This window comes from Macaca thibetana, chromosome 5 (assembly GCF_024542745.1).
Source record: "Macaca thibetana thibetana isolate TM-01 chromosome 5, ASM2454274v1, whole genome shotgun sequence".
NCBI lineage: Eukaryota > Metazoa > Chordata > Mammalia > Primates > Cercopithecidae > Macaca > Macaca thibetana.
Genome location: NC_065582.1, coordinates 143,973,602 through 143,991,822, shown reverse-complemented (window position 1 = coordinate 143,991,822; position 18,221 = coordinate 143,973,602). Strand labels below are relative to the sequence as shown.

Sequence of the window (18,221 nt, the reverse complement as noted above, 5' to 3'; positions counted from 1 at the left end):
GCTACTTCTTAATTTCCTTCCAGCTCATAAAATTTCTGTGTTCATATAATTAGATTGATTAGATACTAATTCTGCCTTTGAAAAATAATAATCATTTTATAAAGAAATAGAAATTTGCTCATTTGAGCATTTAAAGGATTTTCAAATTGACAAATTGTGTAGGTAGAGTTTTGATATAATAAAGTCAAAGCAGAAAGATTTCCTAAAATATTTTTCAAGTATATTTATTTTTCTCAGAAATAAGAAAAGCTAATGAGGATGAGATGAGATTTTGTAGTAAGTTGACTAGTTTTCTGAATTTATTTGAGAATAGGCTTAATTTTTTTAAAGAATTAATTGTAGCTACATTTATCAAGCCATCAAGTGTTCCAATAAGCAATGATTAATTTCCAGGCATTGAGCTCTGCCTCTTTACAAATAAGGTCTCATTTAGTCCTGACAACATTTTAAGGTGGGTATTTTTACACTTACTTTACAGATGGGAAAACTGAAGATATGAGAGATCACATAAAGGGCTCAAGGTTGTACAGCTTTGCAAATAGCAGAGTCATGATTCAATCTAGAATAGGATTTGAATTCATGCTCTCAACTCTGCTCTCCCTCAGGCTGTTAAGAAGAACTCTGTGTAAAACCTTCATAACTGATTTCAGGAAAAGCAGGCGAATCTGAGCTCTGAAACCTACCACCCTGTTTTATGGCAGGTTGAGCACATACTGCTTCTTGATGAGAAACAGTCACAAACAAGAATAGTAACCTAAGAGCAAATCAATAAGGGAGTTTTAAAAGATGGAGACAGAGTTTAATAGAAAAATGTCTTTGGCTTGGAAGACATGCTAGGGAACTATAATTTGTTTTTCTTCTTTTTTATCCATAAAAATATTTGAGGAGTAGTATTCTGAATTATTTTCCAGACAGAGAAACTGTAAAAGACTGCCAGAGAGTGAGTGAAGTTGGATTCAGAATAAAGTGTTTTATTATTACAAAAGCAATATGTGCACATGTTAGAAAGCTAGAAGATACTGATAATCAAAGAAAATAAAGGAAACTTAGAAATTTATAACTATCGTTATGACCTTGGTGTTCACAACTCTACATACATTCTTTAAGAATCAAATCATGCCATGCAAAAGCTACTTGATCGTAGCTTTTTTAAAGTTTAAAAGCTTTTGTTTTTATTCTTTAAGGCAAAAATGGAGCTACAGAAATGTCAATACAATAAATGTATATCGTTGATATTTTTGACATTTCCATAAAACTCACTCACCTCAATACAGCATTATTTTCTTCTGTTCTCTATTTAAGATAGTTCATCATAATGATGACCTGAGACTTGATGCCAGCTTCTTGGTGCATGTCAGGACTTTCATGAATTGAACTGTAAACTTGACAAATCAGTGTCAATCATGATTCTTCTTCCAGGTTGGAAGGCTAAGCCAGGGCCAAAGTTAAAACAGAAACTATAATTTCTGAAAGATAAAAGAGAGCCTACAGGGTATATATTTTACACATGAGGAAAGTGAAGACCCCTCCCCCAAATAATGTCCAAGGCCACACAATTATTACTAGTTATTGGTGAGAGAGCATGGTGAAATCCACCTGGCCTAACATCTAACCCTTTGCTCTTTCATCTGCTGCATACTATCTCCCATTAAGGATCTCATCTCATGAGATTATAAGATAGAGTACTGTGTGGTCTAGCCTTATTAGAGGCAATGTTTCCAACCTCCAGACTCATGGCCCTGCAGAAATCAGGAACAACACTACAATTACAAAATCCCATAAAGCATAATAATTGTCCCCATTACACTTTAATAAAAGTCTTTTCTACAATGGGAAGAATGGAATGCTCATTAATAGGTCCTAGGATTTAGGACAGCCATTGAAAGGGGTTTTTATTTCCTTTGTAAAGTCTGACTGGGCTATGAGGCATGGTGAGAGTTTGAGGTAGAGGAATGAAAGCAGACCAGAAGCTGGCCAGAAAATAGCTAAAGATTTAACTTCACCAATGGGCATGTTTTCTTTTCCTCATCCTCTCTCTGTCAGTTGTCATTATTATCTTTGCCCATTACTAAGAATTTTACAAAATATAACATATGTCATGCCTACTATAGACATTGAGCTCAGTGCTTTCATATGCATTATATTATTTAATGTTATGAATCAAATTATGCTATTTACACTGTATGGATTAGCAAACTGAAGCTCCACCTCAGTAATGTTAATACTAACCTTATGTAATTTGGTCAAGGACCTCCAATCCATTCTAACTTGTCTTTGGGTGTCCAGAGCCCATGCTGTTTACAATCTGGTATGCTATTCTTCTGATAAACATCCAGGAAGGGTTGATGTCCCAAAATCCAAGTCAGAGTGCAGAGCAAGGTGGAAAGTGCTCTGTATGGTGGCATGAGAAGAGGGGTCCAAGCTGGGGCACATGGGGTTTAAGGTAAAGAGCTTTCTGGTTCACATTGTCCAGGACTAAGGAATTTGATTTCTCTGACCATCCCCGAGGCCATGCCCTGGGAGTAGGGCTAGAAGGGTCCCCAGGCTGAGGTTCAGGGCTGTACTTTTTGTGCAGCTGCGAACATAAATGAAAATTAGGAATCAGAGAAGAAACCTCTATGATTTATGCTAGATGCTCATGGAGGTCCCACAGAGGGTAATTCACTCTGAACCTCCTACAACAGGCATTGATGTAACAGATTGATCACAGAGCTTATTCACTTCTGAATACACTGCCAGGTGCTCTCATGGGATTGGAACCTAGAGAAGGTTGAAACTGCTGATGGAAATTCATCAACCTGGGCTATTGAGTGAGTCATAAGACACAGACTTCACTTACTCGCTGGAGAGGTATTTATATGCACCATTAACAGGGATTTTATGTTCTGTGGAATTACTTCTCTTTCTCAGTCCAAGTTTATTTTACATATATTGTAGAAATATTTGACAACTACTCCAAAAAAGAGATAGTGGTGGAGCCAAGTCAACGAAGCTTCCGTGTTGTATTCAGTTCCTGGCTAATGAGAGATTTATATGTGTTCAGTCTCAGGGCAGAGATGAGAATGGTGAGGATCTTCCAGCCAAAGAAAAACATGTTCAAGTAACAATATAATGGTGAAAGGGTATACTCAAGCTAATAAATGTCACTCTGAAAGGTAGTGAGCCAGCTTTATCTCTGTATTGCCACTGTCAGAGTGTGCACATTTTTGATCTGAATATTTATAGCAATAATTTAAAAAGTGTGATCCCCAGACCAACAGCATGAGATTCAATTGGATCAACTTGAAAATGCATTCTCAGGCCCCATACCAAACCTACTGAATTAGAAACTCTGGGGGTGGGGACGAGTCTTCCAGGAGACTGTGATGCAACAAAAGTTTGAGAAGCACTGATCTGCAGCATTACACCATTTAATTGTCAGAGCAGCTATATGAGCTAAGTATGATCATCTTTGTTTTACAGAAGAGAAATCCAAGAAATGTCAAATTAATGAAAAGTATCATGTTCAAGATCACACAGCTAGTAACTGGCAAAGTTGAGATTAAAATTCATCGTTATAAGGCTCCAGAATCTATATACCATGCTACTTCCAGATGATTTTAACTATCAACTGCATTTAATTATTTAATCCATTTGAACATTTTCTCTAGAGATAATTATATCATGTCATATATTTGATAATATATGTTTATTTTGCTTTTCATCTAGCGCTGAAATGATATAATATGCGAATGGGGAGGCAATAACTCCACTTCCATCCTCTCAGGGTCCCAGTTGGGCTGGAAGATTAAATTGACACAAGACAGATTAACAGGAAAAAAGCATACAAATTTATTTAACACAAGTTTTAGGTGGTACAGGAGCTCTCATAAAGAAGTGAAGATTCAGAGAAGCAGTTAGAGTCTATCACTTACATACTGAATTGGACAAAGGATAGCAAATTGTGGGATGTGGTATGGCAGAGGGGCTTGGGCTAGGGTAGTTAACTGGGTAGAGAAGTGACTAGGAAGGTAAGGGTTAATTTAACCAAATTCGTTTGTAAAGATATTCCTGAGTCTCAACTTCCCATCCTTGATAAGAAGAATGCTTTCCTTCTGGTATAGGGAGAACATTTCTCACATGGGAATTTTATTTCCTGCTTTTAAAAAGTAGAATGAAGGTCAGAGTGATCTTCTTCCATCTGCTGTGTTTTTTTTTTTTTTTTTTTTTTTTTTTTTTTTTTTTTTTTTTAAAGTACCTTTAGTTGAAAATAGTCAATGTTGTGGGAAGTCAGGGACCCCGAACGGAGGGACCGGCTGAAGCCGCGGCAGAAGAACATAAATTGTGAAGATTTCATGGACATTTATTAGTTCTCCAAAGGAACATCCCTGAGAAAGAGAATGCGCCCTGAAGGTAGGCCTATAGACAGCCCCTTTTAAGGCGTCCGGTCTTTTATGGTTGAAGCCGATGGGATGAAATAAGCCCTGGTCTCCTATAGTACTCCCAGGCTTATCAGGTGAACAAAAATTCCCACCTAAAAAATTGTGGTCAGACAGGTTACCTGCTCTCAAACCCTGTTTCCTGATAAGATGTTATCAACGACAACGCGTGCCGGAAACTTCATTAGCAATTTTAATTTCTTCTCATCCGGTGGTCCTGTGATCTCGCCCTGCCTCCATTTGCTTTGTGATATTTTATTACCTTGTGAAGTATGTGATCTCTGTGACCCACACCCTATTCGTGCACTCCCTCCCCTTTTTAAAATCGCTAATAAAAACTTGCTGGTTTTACCGCTCGGGGAACATCACGGATCCTGCTGACACGTGATGTCTCCCCGGATACCCAGCTTTAAATTTCTCTCTCTTGTGCTCTTTCCTTTTATTTCTCAACCCAGCCGAGACACTTGGGAAATAGAAAAGAACCCATGTTAAACATTGGGAGCGGGTTCTCCCGATAAGTCAATATGCCAGAGCAGCATATCTTGGGGTGGCATGTTCATAACTCCTTCAGGAACCATCTTCAGCATGGAATGATCTGGAAAATCTTTCCGATCAACCATTTCCCTTCTATTTGCCTTCAGTTCTTTTTCTTCCATAATTTATTTTGAAAAAAATTTTAAAGCTACAAAAATTGAAAGAATAGTCTAATAAACACCATTAAATTTTTAACCTAGTTTCCAAATACCATTTTGTCACTTTTACTTTATTTTTCTCTGTGTATAGATAGGTGTACGTGTGTATTCCCCATGCACATTTTCCTGAACTATTTGAAAGTAAGCTGCAGATATTGTAACAGTTCATTTCTAAATAACTCAGTATATGTCTCTAAGAACAAGAGCTTTCACTTACATAGTCACAATATTATTAGTATACCCAACAAGTTTAACGTTGATTCAACAATATAATCAAATATACAGTGCATATTCAAGTTTCCCCAATTATTGTTGTTGTTGTTGTTATTATTATTATTATTATTATTAAGACAGAGTCTTGCTCTGTCACATGGACTGGACTGCATGGCGTGATCTCCGCTCACTGCAACCTCTGTATTGCTCAAGCAATTCTCCTGCTTCAGCTTCCCGAGTAGCTGGGATTACAGGTGGCCACTACCCGGCTCATTTTTGTATTTTTCATAGAGATGGGGTTTCACCATGTTGGCCAGGCTGGTTTAGAACTCCAGACCTCAAAAGATCCACTCACCTCAGCCTCCCAAAGTGTTGGGATTACAGGCATGAGCCACCTCACTTGGCCAAGTTTCCCCAATTATTAAAGAGAAAGTCCCAAATATATATGTATATTTTAAACTCAAGATCTAATGAAAGTCATGCAACGTGTTTTACTGTTGAGGAATTTTAATCACCTCTGTTTGTTTGTCCACTTTCATGCCATTGACATGTTTTGGAGTGTGGGCTTTGTTGTCTCATAGAATGTCCCACTTACCATTTGTGCACTCCTGTTGCATCTCATTAGGAGGCACTTGATATCTGGGCCATTACTGATGATAAACAGTTGGTCATTCACTTATGTGATGTACAATAGACCTTTGCAATAAAAGTACCCATTGTGCTTGTAAAATAAAAAGTAGTCTGTGAGATGATGCCTTGAGATCATAGGACTATATTGTTCTTCAAAAACTTTTCACTCAGTGGTGATTTTTCTAAATCTATTACTCCTATATTTATTATCTGGCATTTTTCTGTAAAGAAGACCCCTCATTGTTTTCTCCTTTTTCCCCTTCCTCCTTTATTTTTTGTATGTATGTATGCACATATGTGTTATCACCATTTACTTCAATTATTCTTAACATTATCTTTTTATTTAATGTATCAGGTTATGAAATCTATTACTGTTTTTGGAAGCAGAGATACATCACACATTTTCATGAATAATGTTCACTATATGGCCACTGGAGTTAATGCCTAGATAGAAAAAATAGAGAAGATTAGATCATTTGTATGTCTAATGGATGGTTCAGCCCTTCATTGTTCCAGTCTCTATCCTTTCTTACAACTTCTTTGAGGTTTTTTTTTTTCTTGCTCTGTCTCCCAGGCTGGAGTGCAGTGACGTGATCTCAGCTCACTGCAACCTCTGCCTCCCAGGTTCAAACAATTCTCCTGCCTCAGCCTCCCAAATAGCTGGGATTACAGGCACCCACCACCATGCCCAGCTAATTTTTGTATTTTTAGTAGAGATGGGGTTTCAACATATTGGCCAGGCTGGTCTCGAACTCCTCACCTCAGATGATTTGCTTTCCTCGGCCTCTCAAAGTGCTGGGGTTACAGGTGTAAGCCATCGTGCCCAGCTTCTTTGAAGTATTTTTGGGTGGCATATAGGAAAAAATGGCCAGAGACAATCTTTTATGTTTGAATTTTTTCAAATTCTTGTAATAGTAGCCTACTTTTAAAAGATCTGCTTAGAATTTGGGTCACAGACTTGATGTCTGGTGGATTTCTACATCTCTGTGAGTTTAGTCATCTTTCAGAAGTATTATATATATACAAGTGAGTATGGCATATATTATATCAATATGCTTTACATATATATACACATACATTTAACTTTTATGAGAAAAAATCTTTATACAGTCATGTGTCACTTAATGATGGGAGTACATCCTGAGAAATGCATCAGTAGGCCATTTCATCATTGCGCCAACATAAGAGAATATACTTCCACAAACCTAGGTGGTATCTCGTATTCTACAGATAGGCTATAGTGATAGTATGGCCTATTGCTCCTAGGTTACAAACCTGTGCAGCATGTTACTGTACTGAATATTGTGGGCAATTGTCACATAATTGTAAGTATTTGTGTGTCTAAACACATCTAACATAGAAAAGATACAGTAAAAAAATACAGTATAAAAATAAAACATGGTATGCCTCTATAGGGCACTCACTGCGAATGGAGCTTGCATGACTGGAAGCTGCTTTGGGTAAGTCAGAGAGTGAGCGGTGAGTAAATGTGAAGCCCTATGACTTCACTGTACACTGCTGTAGACTTTATAAACACTGTACACTTAGACTACACTTAATTTATTAAAAATATTTTTCTTTCTTCAATAATAAATTAGCCTTGGCTTACTGTAAACTTTTTCTATATAAACTTTTTAATTTTAAAAAACTTTCTTACTCTTTTATAGTGACACTTAGCTCAAAACACAAACACGTTGTACAGCTGTATAAAAATATTTTTTCTTTTTATCCTTATTCCACAAGCTTTTTTCTACTTTTAAAATTTCTAATTTTTAAAGTGTTTTTGTTAAAACCTAAGACACAAGCATGCACATTAGTTTAAACCTACACAGAGTCAGGATCCTCAGTATCAATGTCTTCCACCTCCATATCCTGTCACACTGGAAAGTCTCCAGCAGTTATAACCACATGGAGCCGCCATCTTCAATAACAATGCCTTCTTCCGGAAAACCTCCTGAAGGCTGTTTACAGTTAACTTTATACAAATATAAATAGAAGGAATGTGCTCTAACAATGAAGATATAGGAACCAGTAACATAGTTGTGTATTATCATTATCATGTACATAATTTATTACATTATGTAATAGTAATTACTATGTAATAATAATTGTATGTGCTAGACTTTTATACAACTAGCTGTGCAGTAGATTTGTTTACACCAGTATCACACAAGAATCGTGTTGTGCTGCAATGTTAGCAATGGCTGCAATGTCACTAGGCGATAGGAAATTCTCAGTTCGATTATAACGATTATAACCCACGTGGTCCGTCTTTGAAATGTTGTTTTGCGGTGCATGAATGTATTTTATGTGATAATATGAGTCACCATCAGGTTTTAATATTGTTAATATTATTTAATATTGCTACAGGGAAAATAAATAACTAAGATGCAAATGATCTGTGTTGTTTCTTGAATAAAAGTGAGAAAACAAATCACAACAATTGGAAGCAACTTTTAGAGTATGTGGAAAGTATAAACACAATGAATTGTGAGAAAGTAAATTTTGTGATACAGTGGACGAATTGGGATTAAAAGTAGTAAATTACTATTTTTATAAAAATGCCATTTAAAAATTATAAGAAAAAATCACTTGATGATCATTTAGACTTGCTCTTGTGAATTAATAATATATGTATTTAAAAAGCATGTGTAGGAAACCAAGAAAAACTGGGAAAAGTAATTTAGGATTATTTATAAAGTAGAAATTAAGAAAAATTAGACAGCCTGAGTGTAACAATTTTCCAGCTGTGCCCCTTCTGGTTTTCTTGAAAGTTGTGGCTTCTTAGTGCTGGGAAAACCCAGAAAAAGCCCAAATCTGTGGTTGAGTTAGTGGTTTGGACATTAGAAGTGCATCTGCAAAACTTCAGAACAAATCTGTTACTTTAAATTAAGCTCCTAAGAATTTATTTCTTCAAATTTTTCATCATTCTTCCTTTAAGAGTGTATATCTGGGGGGCACATTGTCCCATGCAGCTCACTTAGGTGGAGAAAATTTTTCAGAGTTTGAATTTTTCAGAATTTGAGGCAAACAAACCATCTTGATGTTTCAGGTGCAAACAGTGTCACCGTGAACTACTGGACAGATGTACCCTGCACGCTGGCTCCTAGCCAAGAAGAAAATGGGGCCAAACGGATTGCCAAGCCATGCACTGTGAGCAGATGCTTCAAAAGGACCAAGAGGCTTCCGCCCAGAGGGCCTTTCTATAATTTATGCAAAGAACACAAATGGGCTGTTAACCCTAGCCAAATTTACAACATCGATGCAATTTGGAGATATTCTCCATTAAGTGTTATTCCCACATGACTCAGGAACAGAGGTGGTGAGTGGCAGGTGAAGGCTATACTCCTCCATTAAAATGACAGGTACTGGCAGGGCGCAGTGGTTCACACCTGTAATCCCAGCACTTCGGGAGGCTGAGGCAAGTGGATCACCTGAGGTCAGGGAGTTCAAGAGCAGCCTGGTCAACATGGTGAAACCCTGTCTGTACTAAAAATACAAAAATTGGCTGGGCGTGGTGACACATACCTATAATCCCAGCTACTTGGGAGCCTGAAGCAGGAGAATCTCTTGAACCTGGGAGGCTGAAGTGGCAGTGAGCCGAGATTGAACCACTGCACTCCAGCCTGGGTGACAGAGTGAGACGCCATCAAAGAAAAAAAAGACAAAAAAAGACAGGAAGTGATTATTGATGATCACTTTTTATTTTCCCTGGTCTCTCCAGAAGAGGAAACTGGTCTTACAAAGCTTTTTCCAGTAAAAAACAGTACTTATGTTTAAATAAATATTTCTAGTATTCAAACTGAGTGACACATTATTAATGGAATCTTAGTTTGGGGGATTTCTACTTTGAGTTTTACTTCCTATGATACTGGAATTTCAAAATAAAGGCACTTAAAATATCCTTTATGGTAGGTTTTTAACTACCTAAGAATTTTTTATTCTTTATTTTCACTCTCTGTAATCATATTAGGACAGCTTAAAATGATCAATGGCTTTTGAAAGAAAATATTTACCAAAAAAGGTTAAGGAACCGAAAAAGGAACAACAGTAACAAACCTTAAAGAAGTTTTTATTGCGATTTTCTTTTTTCTCTTTCTGTTGCTGGCTATCTGATCTTTCCTAATATAGCTGATTCTCACGGTTACTTCTAATTTTTTTCTGAGAGCTTTTGAAAACTACTCTCTTTGAAAGAAAGCAAGGCAAAGCAACAGTTTAGTCTGTTTATCAGACTTCAATATTAAAATATTAGAAGTACTTTTGGAAAATTTCTTAACAAATCTTCTGTTACTTTAAATAAAGCTCTCAGAAATTTATTTCTTCAACTTTTCACCTATTATTCCATTAAAGTGTGTATATCTGGGGAATATATTGTCCCCAATATATTAATTAATTAAGCAATTTAAGCATTAATTAAGCAATTTTACATTGGTTTTTATTACAGTTACTGTTCTGGTCAGAATGATTGCCAATGATAGCAACCTCTAACAAATACTGCACTGAAGTTAATTGTCTTTACACCCCTGAAGGGGAAAACTGGGAAATGATGATGATTCTTTGAAAATAGTCATTCAATTTTTTTTGAGATATGCTTGTTGAGCTACCTTTTTCCTTGTATACATGTGAGTAACAATATTTCTAGGTATAGATCATTTATAGCTAACCAAGTTCCCACAGTCTCTGCAAACCTTTGTACTTTTCTCTTCTCTTTCTTTTCTTTTCTTTTTGAGGCAGAGTTTTGTTCTTGTTGTCCAGGCTGGAGTGCAGTGGCACAATCTCAGCTCACCACAACCTCTGCCTGCCAGATTCAGGCAATTCTCCTGCCCCAGCCTCCTGAGTAGCTGGGATTACAGGCATACGCCACCACACCTGGCTAATTTTTTTTTCTTTTTTTTCAGTAGAAATGGTGTTTCACCATGTTGGTCAGGCTGGCCTCAAACTCCCGACTGCGTGTGATCCGCCCACCTCAACCTCCCAAAGTGCTGGGATTACACGCACGCACCACCGTGCCCGGGCGGCTTTGTAGTTTTCAATAGCTGTGCCTGTTCCACTCCCTCCCCAATCCACTGCCCCTCTACCTCCAAAGGCCTCCTTACCATGCCAGATAGGCCAGATGATTGCTTGCATCGTGTTGACTCTTAACTTGCTACCCTGGAGATACTGCCTACATTTTACCCTTGTTTGTAGTTTTCAGTGTGATCATATACCCGAGGCAAGTGTGTTGGGGTAACTAAGAGTAACCTTTTTCAAATTGGTTTATAATCAAGCAAATTTCTCACTGGAACTCAAAGAGAGGGAGACAAGCTCCTTCTTTTCTCACACCTCCAGCTGGGGTATATTTTTTCTGGTTATGAAGAAATATTCAATATTTTTAAATCTTGGCCACTTGCCAGATTCGTGATGCCACTGTGAAGGTTTACAACGGATTTTTGAAGGTAGCTATATTTAAGACTTTGCTGTTATAACATTGTAGGCTGTTAATTCTCCAATGCCCACTGTAAAATAACAAAGTGGCAATTTTGTTGCTTTCTTACAGAGTCAGCAGAGAGCGTACAACTGAGGAGCTTTCATAAATCATAAATCACAGGATTTAAAATTTGGTGAAATACAAGAGGAGATAAACAACAAAGTGAGGTTTTTGAGATATTGGGAATGTTGCTGACCTGTAATACTGTTTCCCATTGTGAGTGAATTCCTTTCATTATGTACTTATTTTTTTATAGTAGTAGATATTATACTGCCTATATTCCCTTCTGATAATTTTGGGAACATAGAACAGTAAGATTTTAATATTTGTAACATTTAGCACCTGAGGGCAAGTGACAGCCCCAAAGCAAGAGTGGCTTAGAGAGGACAGACATTTATTTGTCAATTAACAGGAGGCAGAAGTAGACAGTTTAGTAAAGAGACACCACAATCGGGAGGGACTCAGTTTCATCCTACCAGGTCTTTTTGCCACCCTAATATGGCTTCCAACTCAAACTCCAAGATAGCTGCTCCAGATGGACATCTCACATCTGCACTCCCAGCAGGAAGGAGGAAGGGTCTGACCTTTCCTTTAAGGGGGAACACTTCCTGGAGCTGGTACTCAACACTTCTACTTAGATCCGACTGGCCAGAATTTAGTCATATGGCCATGTGTCGCTATAAGGAAGACTAAAATGTAAATTTTATTTTGGACAACCATATGCCCAGCTAAAAATTAGTGGTTCCATTACCAAAGAAGTAGGAGAGGATGAATATTGGGACACAATTAGCCGTCTCCGCAATAACCTTTTAATAGTTTGCTCTAGATACTATAGAGGCTAGGTTTTTCCATTTTGTTTTGTTTCTTATAGATTTTCTTAAAGAATAATACTAGATATTTATATATAAACAATATTTTTTTTTCTGTCATATTTGTGACTAATAAATTTCAATGCTACTTTTTAAAGTTTTTTATATTCAGTCAATGTTTATTAAAAGAGATATATAAAATGCTTATATGTTGTCAAATTTACTAATCATAAACATTGGGATTTTTTCTCATTGCTTTTAAGTGTACAAAATGTTTTCCATCCTGAGATCCAGAGATTGGATCAATAACTGCCTTCATTTTCTTCTACTTTATTTTTTTTTAACTTAATTAGGTGTATGGTATATGGAAAGGCTCTAAATCCATAATTATTTTCTAAATACCCACTCTAAATCTCTGTTATTTATTAAATAATCTTTTTCTTATGCATTGATTTGTAATGTCTTATTCATTATATAATTACACAAACAAAAATAATATATATATTTTTAAGTTACCCTGTTTCATTGGTGCTAGAAATGTTTTTGTAGCAGAATATTTGCTTGTGATGAGAAATTTTGTTGAAAAGTATTTGGATAGCCTCCGGGCACGGTTATTATCACTTATTACCTAGAGATAAAAGCATTTCTCTCTTTTTTTAAAAGTGAATTTAGAAAATGCTTCTCCACATGAAGGTCCTGTAAGCACTTCAAACTCAGTATGTCTAAAGGAAACCCATTATTTTGTAGCCTCATTACAACTCTCCTCCTGTAATGTTACCCAGTACTGTTAATGGTGTAGCTTTCATCCAGTCTCCCTAGCTACAAACCTCAGCATCACTTTCCTTCTGCATTTCTTCTGCTATTCCCCAGTGTTTGCTAATCTGTCCTGCAATGTTACCAGAATCAGTGTTTTTTTTTTTTTTTTTAAAGACAGAGTTTCGCTGTTGTCACCCAGGCTGGAGTGCAGTGGCACGATCTCGGCTCACTGCAACCTCCGCCTCCTGGGTTCAAGTGATTCTCCTGCCTTAGCCTCCCGAGTAGCTGGGGTTACATGTGGCTGCCATCACACCCGGCTATTTTTTGTATTTTTTTTAGTAGAGACAGGGTTTCGCCATGTTGGCCAGGCTGGCCTCAAACTCCTGACCTCATGTGATCTGCCCGCCTCGGCCTCTCAAAGTGCTGGGATTACAGGCGTGAGCTACCGTGACCGGCCCAGAATCAGTTTTCTCTGTTTGTTGCCACTGCCTCTACTCTCAGGGTTGCACCTTCTCTCCCCTGGATGCTGAGAACAGCTCCAGCCTCTCACCTGTCCATCCTCTGCATAGGTATCAGTTATCTCCTTAAATTACAGATTCAAATACATTACCTCTTCTGCTCTTAATCCTTGGGTGGCTTCCCATCATCTTTGGAATAGAGTCATTAACATGATATTCAAAGCTGAGCACAAGGTAGGTCTACAGTAAACTTTCTTTTCCCCACTCTTCATTACTGGCTGCCCATGAAGCCTGTGTTCTGTCACCCAGGTAAATGGCTCACCTTTACTTTAGAATATTTACACATCCTTTCCCTTGAGCTGTTTAGCCCGTAAACACCTTTCCCTCTCTGTTTACATAACCCACACTTTAAGTCCCAGATCAAATATCTTTGGCTCTTGAAAGCTCCCTTTATCCATTCAGTCAAACTTAATTGCCGGGTGCTCTATGCTCCTATTGAATTTGTGCACACATTTATCATAGCCCAGATTACCTTCTAAATTATTTAAGTTGCAGTGTATCTGGTGAGACAGTACTTTTTAAGAGGACTAAAGTGGCCATCAATCTTTGTAGAAGCAGAATATTACCTTTTTTGCAGATTTTTGTTTTTAAAAAATTCTGGGGAATAACCTAAATATTTTCTCTTAGTTGTACAACTGCAAGGTGAATTTGCTCCTGCAGTGTGAGGCATATGTAACCCCTGTCCCTCTAGTACCCCTCAACATTCAGAAACAATCCTTGGTGAAGAGGTAGCTATGTTTGCAGAGAGGCTAAAGAATATCCTGAGGAGATATGTGGAGATGCCATCCCTTTCTTTAAGAGATTTAAAGGTAGAATTTTCTGATAGGTCGAGAAGGTCCTGCTGTGGTTCCCAGTCACTAAAGCTGTGAAGGACGGAAGGGGAGCTCGCTTTGAGAAGTGAAGACCTGACTAACGACCCAGACTCATTACCACAGTCCCTATTTGTGGAGGTCAATTGTTTGTGACAGAGCTTGAGTGTGGGCTAGAAACTTCTCTAATCTGACATCCTGTCATGGTGGGTTTGTGAGTGCAGACTAAAGGACATGAGACTTTGGGAGCCCAAGCACGAATTATCACTGCAGCCTCTTCAAGAACCTGACTCAGCAAGGATGACTTAGCAACCAAAAGCAAGGACGCATTTTCGATAGTGACACCAGGTGGTAGCAACAAAAGTAATGAAAATTATAAATAAAGGCTCACGGTGCCCTGATCAAACTCTCTAATTTTGTCTTGTGAACTACAAACAGTCTCCATGAACTGAATAAAAGCCTCTCTTCCCAAGATTCCTGTTGCAGAAAGAGCTTAGATAATTCAGAAATGGGGTAATTCAATTGTTAAAAGTGTGACCATATTGGTACTCCAAGCTGGTTAAGCAGGTTTTCCAGGTTACACTTAGTTGTCTCCCCAGTGACCCTGTGAATGTCTGCAATGTGGGGAATAATCTTTATATCTCTCTGGTGATGAGAACGGTGATTTGAACATCGTAAATATTTGAATTGAATTGTTTCTAGCCCATGTTTATTTTAATGTTTATAACTACCGTCATAAAACATGTAACATTTAAACGTTTTTTATAAAAACGTATTTTCCATTTGCAAACATGCCTGTAGCAGGTATGAACCACTTCAAATAAAACATGAAGCAGGGCTATCTCTGCTCTTTGGGGTCTCAAGTTGCAGTTACTACTGTATATTATCATAAGCAATATAATAAACTTCTTAGATATACAGTGTCATTACATTTTTGAGAAAGGTATTTTGCCTACTTAGGTTGGAGTGTAGAAAATTTCCTCACAAAGTCAGCCCCCAGTTCTCTAGTTGCAAGTTTTTCAAATTTGCTTGGTCTTGCTCTCTTGTGTAGAAATTGATAACCATTCCTTGCAACTTAAAATATCATTTTTCTTGTTTAGAGAGGAGGTTTCTAAGTGTGCCCTACTATTGGAGAATGTTTATGCTGACCACCTATAATTTAGAATACATAAATCTGCTCCGGGGAACTTGTGCTGGCTCAGCATTTTCCTCCTAGTTCGTCAAAGAGCCTTTTGTGCCCGCTGTACATGGTCTGTATTGTTAGTTTCTTTTCTCTATTGTTGGCTGTTTACATGAAAGGAGATTCAGTGGATTGTTTGAGTTTGACTTTTCATACCCTCTGTGAAACCACATGCTCTATATTCCAGTGGGAAATATAATATGCAGTGGTTTCACTGAAATTTGCAAGAATTTTTATTAAAGAACATACAGAGGTATTTCTGTAGGAAGCCAGTGTTGATCTATCTACAATTCTATGTCTGTACATTTATATGTATGTATGTATGAGTATATGAATTTATGTATCCATCTCTGTCAAACCAAGTATCTAGTGGCATGCTAATAAATGTTTAACCATAGGATTTCCAGACGGAAAAAAGCTCTAGTTATAAACTTTGTCAATTTCTGCAGCCTAGTTTCTTCCATCGTGGCTCATTTCAAGCTACCAGTATGTCAGCACTGAACACACAGTTGGGAAGTGATGCGCTGCAGAATACTTTATATGGTATTTTCACCATATAAGTGTTACATAGACACAAAAGACGTTAAGTCCCAGAGCACAGATAAAAGTAAATAGTAAAATAACTAGAAAGCAATCAGTTTTGAGTATTGATAATCTTTGAGTGGAGTGCAGTGGTGCCATCCTGGCTCACTGCAACCTCCGCCTCCTGGATTCAAGTGATTCTTCTGTCTCAGCCCCCCAACTAGCTGGGACTACAGGTGCACACCACCAGGCCTGGCTAATTTTTGTATTTTTAGTAGAGACAGGGTTTCGCCATGTTGGCCAGGCTGGTCTCGAACTCCTGACCTCAGGTGATCCTCCTGCATCTGCCTCCCAAAGTGCTGGGATTATAGGCATGAACCACTACTCCCAGCCATAATTCAGTTTTTAATAATGGCCATGTTTAAGAACCACTTGTAAAATTCCTGAAAATTTAGCAGTTGGCTTCTTCAAGTTGGGATAAACTGGCTCCCATACAACATTGTATTAATCTATATACTTCTATCCACTTCCTTCCCTTTTCTAAGAAGAGTGGGCTACTGTGGATGGGGAGATCTTTGTTTAAACTCATGTGTAGATAAGCTGGTATGGGGAAAGAAGTAGGACTAAATTGCTGAATGAAATAAAGGACAAAACTTTTGTGTGTGGGCAGTTGAGTACTAAGATTTTAGGAAGCTGGAGGCAAGAGTTAGCTTGTTCTATGATAGAAGGATGGAAAAGAACATTCCTTCCTCATTCTGAAATCCACGGGGAATATTTATATACTTTATTTGTTTTATGCAAAGTTGAACTATTCAAATTTGGAATAGTATGACATAAAAATATTACTAACTTTTTTTGTAATAGAAAGTTTAGAATATTATAATATACCTTTACATTTATTTCTATGGGATAATGATCTTTCCAGTTTCCTGAGTAGAATGATTGGTGTTTTCAGAAATGCATCAATCACATAAAACACTGTAGTTTCCCCTCAGGTACTTGATACAAATCCCTGTTTTCATTTCTTATATGAAATGTTTAGTAAAATCTACATTGCTTAGTAGTGTCTTCAGTGGGAATGGATTCTGTTTGAGAGGAAAATAATGTAGATTTCCAAATCATAGTTGAAGTGACCGAGACTATATGCTGGATTATAAGAGGTATTTGAAAACAATGTTACCTAAGACTGGAAATTAAATTACATTAGATGAAGTAGCAAATCATCTATTAAAAACCTAAATTTAGGCGGCATAGCATGGTGCTTCAGAGTACAGATCCTATAGCCCAACTATTGGAGCTTGATTACAGATTCTATCACTTATTATCTGTGTGACTTTGGGAAAATTATATAACATCTTCAGTTTTATTGCCTGTAAAACAGGAATTTTAATAATACATATTGCATTGTTTTGAAGATTAAATGAGTTATATTTAAGGCACTTAGAACAATTCCTGGCACATTGTAATCTCTAAGGTGAGCTATTGTTTCTAACTGATCTAATAATTTAGGAATAGGATTAATTAAGATATTATATATTTAAATATTAGATATGGTGGTTTTCTGAGGGGTTCTAATGAAGAACTTTTTCCCTGTTTGAATTCTGAATGAATTAAGATATAAGAAACAAGAGTGATACAGATGGGGGAATAAAAATATTTCCTTTATTACTGACAATGCTGATAAAGCACAACATGCTTGTGTCTGTATGCAAATAGGCTTCTTAATCCAGAAATTTAAAATTAGGCAGACATACTGACCCTGGAAACCTACGAGCATCCTCTGGAGGGCCAGACTCTTTCCATATGGCCAAGAGCAGAGCACAGCACACATTGACTGAAAGTGGACTGACTTCCAAAAGAAAGGGAAAGGAGGAGGCTGGGCTCTGCATGCCTGGCTACTCCTCCATACTTATCAACCAAGTTAACTTACTGCTCTGTAAGTGGGTAAGTGGAGACAGGACAGAGAAGAGCCAGGATTATTTCATAATGGAGCTCTTTCCACAAGGCAAGGAATAGAAGGAAAGGAAAAGCCTTCCCCTCTGTACCATTTTTTAGCCATTAACACAGAAACTAATTTTAGAGTTTTTAACAGAGGGCATTTTATTTGGCTCCTCAGATCATGAAAGAGCTAAGAAATTCAATTGTTGATACTCTCCTGAAACAAAGAAGTTCCATTGGGGATGCCCTCCTTAAACAAAGGGAGAAGA

At 37.5% G+C, this 18,221-nt stretch overlaps 1 long non-coding RNA gene across 1 annotated transcript in view; it reads left to right on the top strand.

Annotated features, from left to right (window-relative positions):
* The window catches only part of LOC126955201 (uncharacterized), a 31,811-nt gene extending 19,544 nt beyond the window's left edge, over positions 1–12,267 (top strand). The window contains exons 3-4 of the long non-coding RNA XR_007725835.1: positions 9,006–9,275; positions 11,490–12,267. This is a non-coding gene — a long non-coding RNA (uncharacterized LOC126955201). The remainder of the gene's footprint in view (positions 1–9,005; positions 9,276–11,489) is intronic.
* The last annotated feature ends 5,954 nt before the right edge of the window (positions 12,268–18,221 follow it).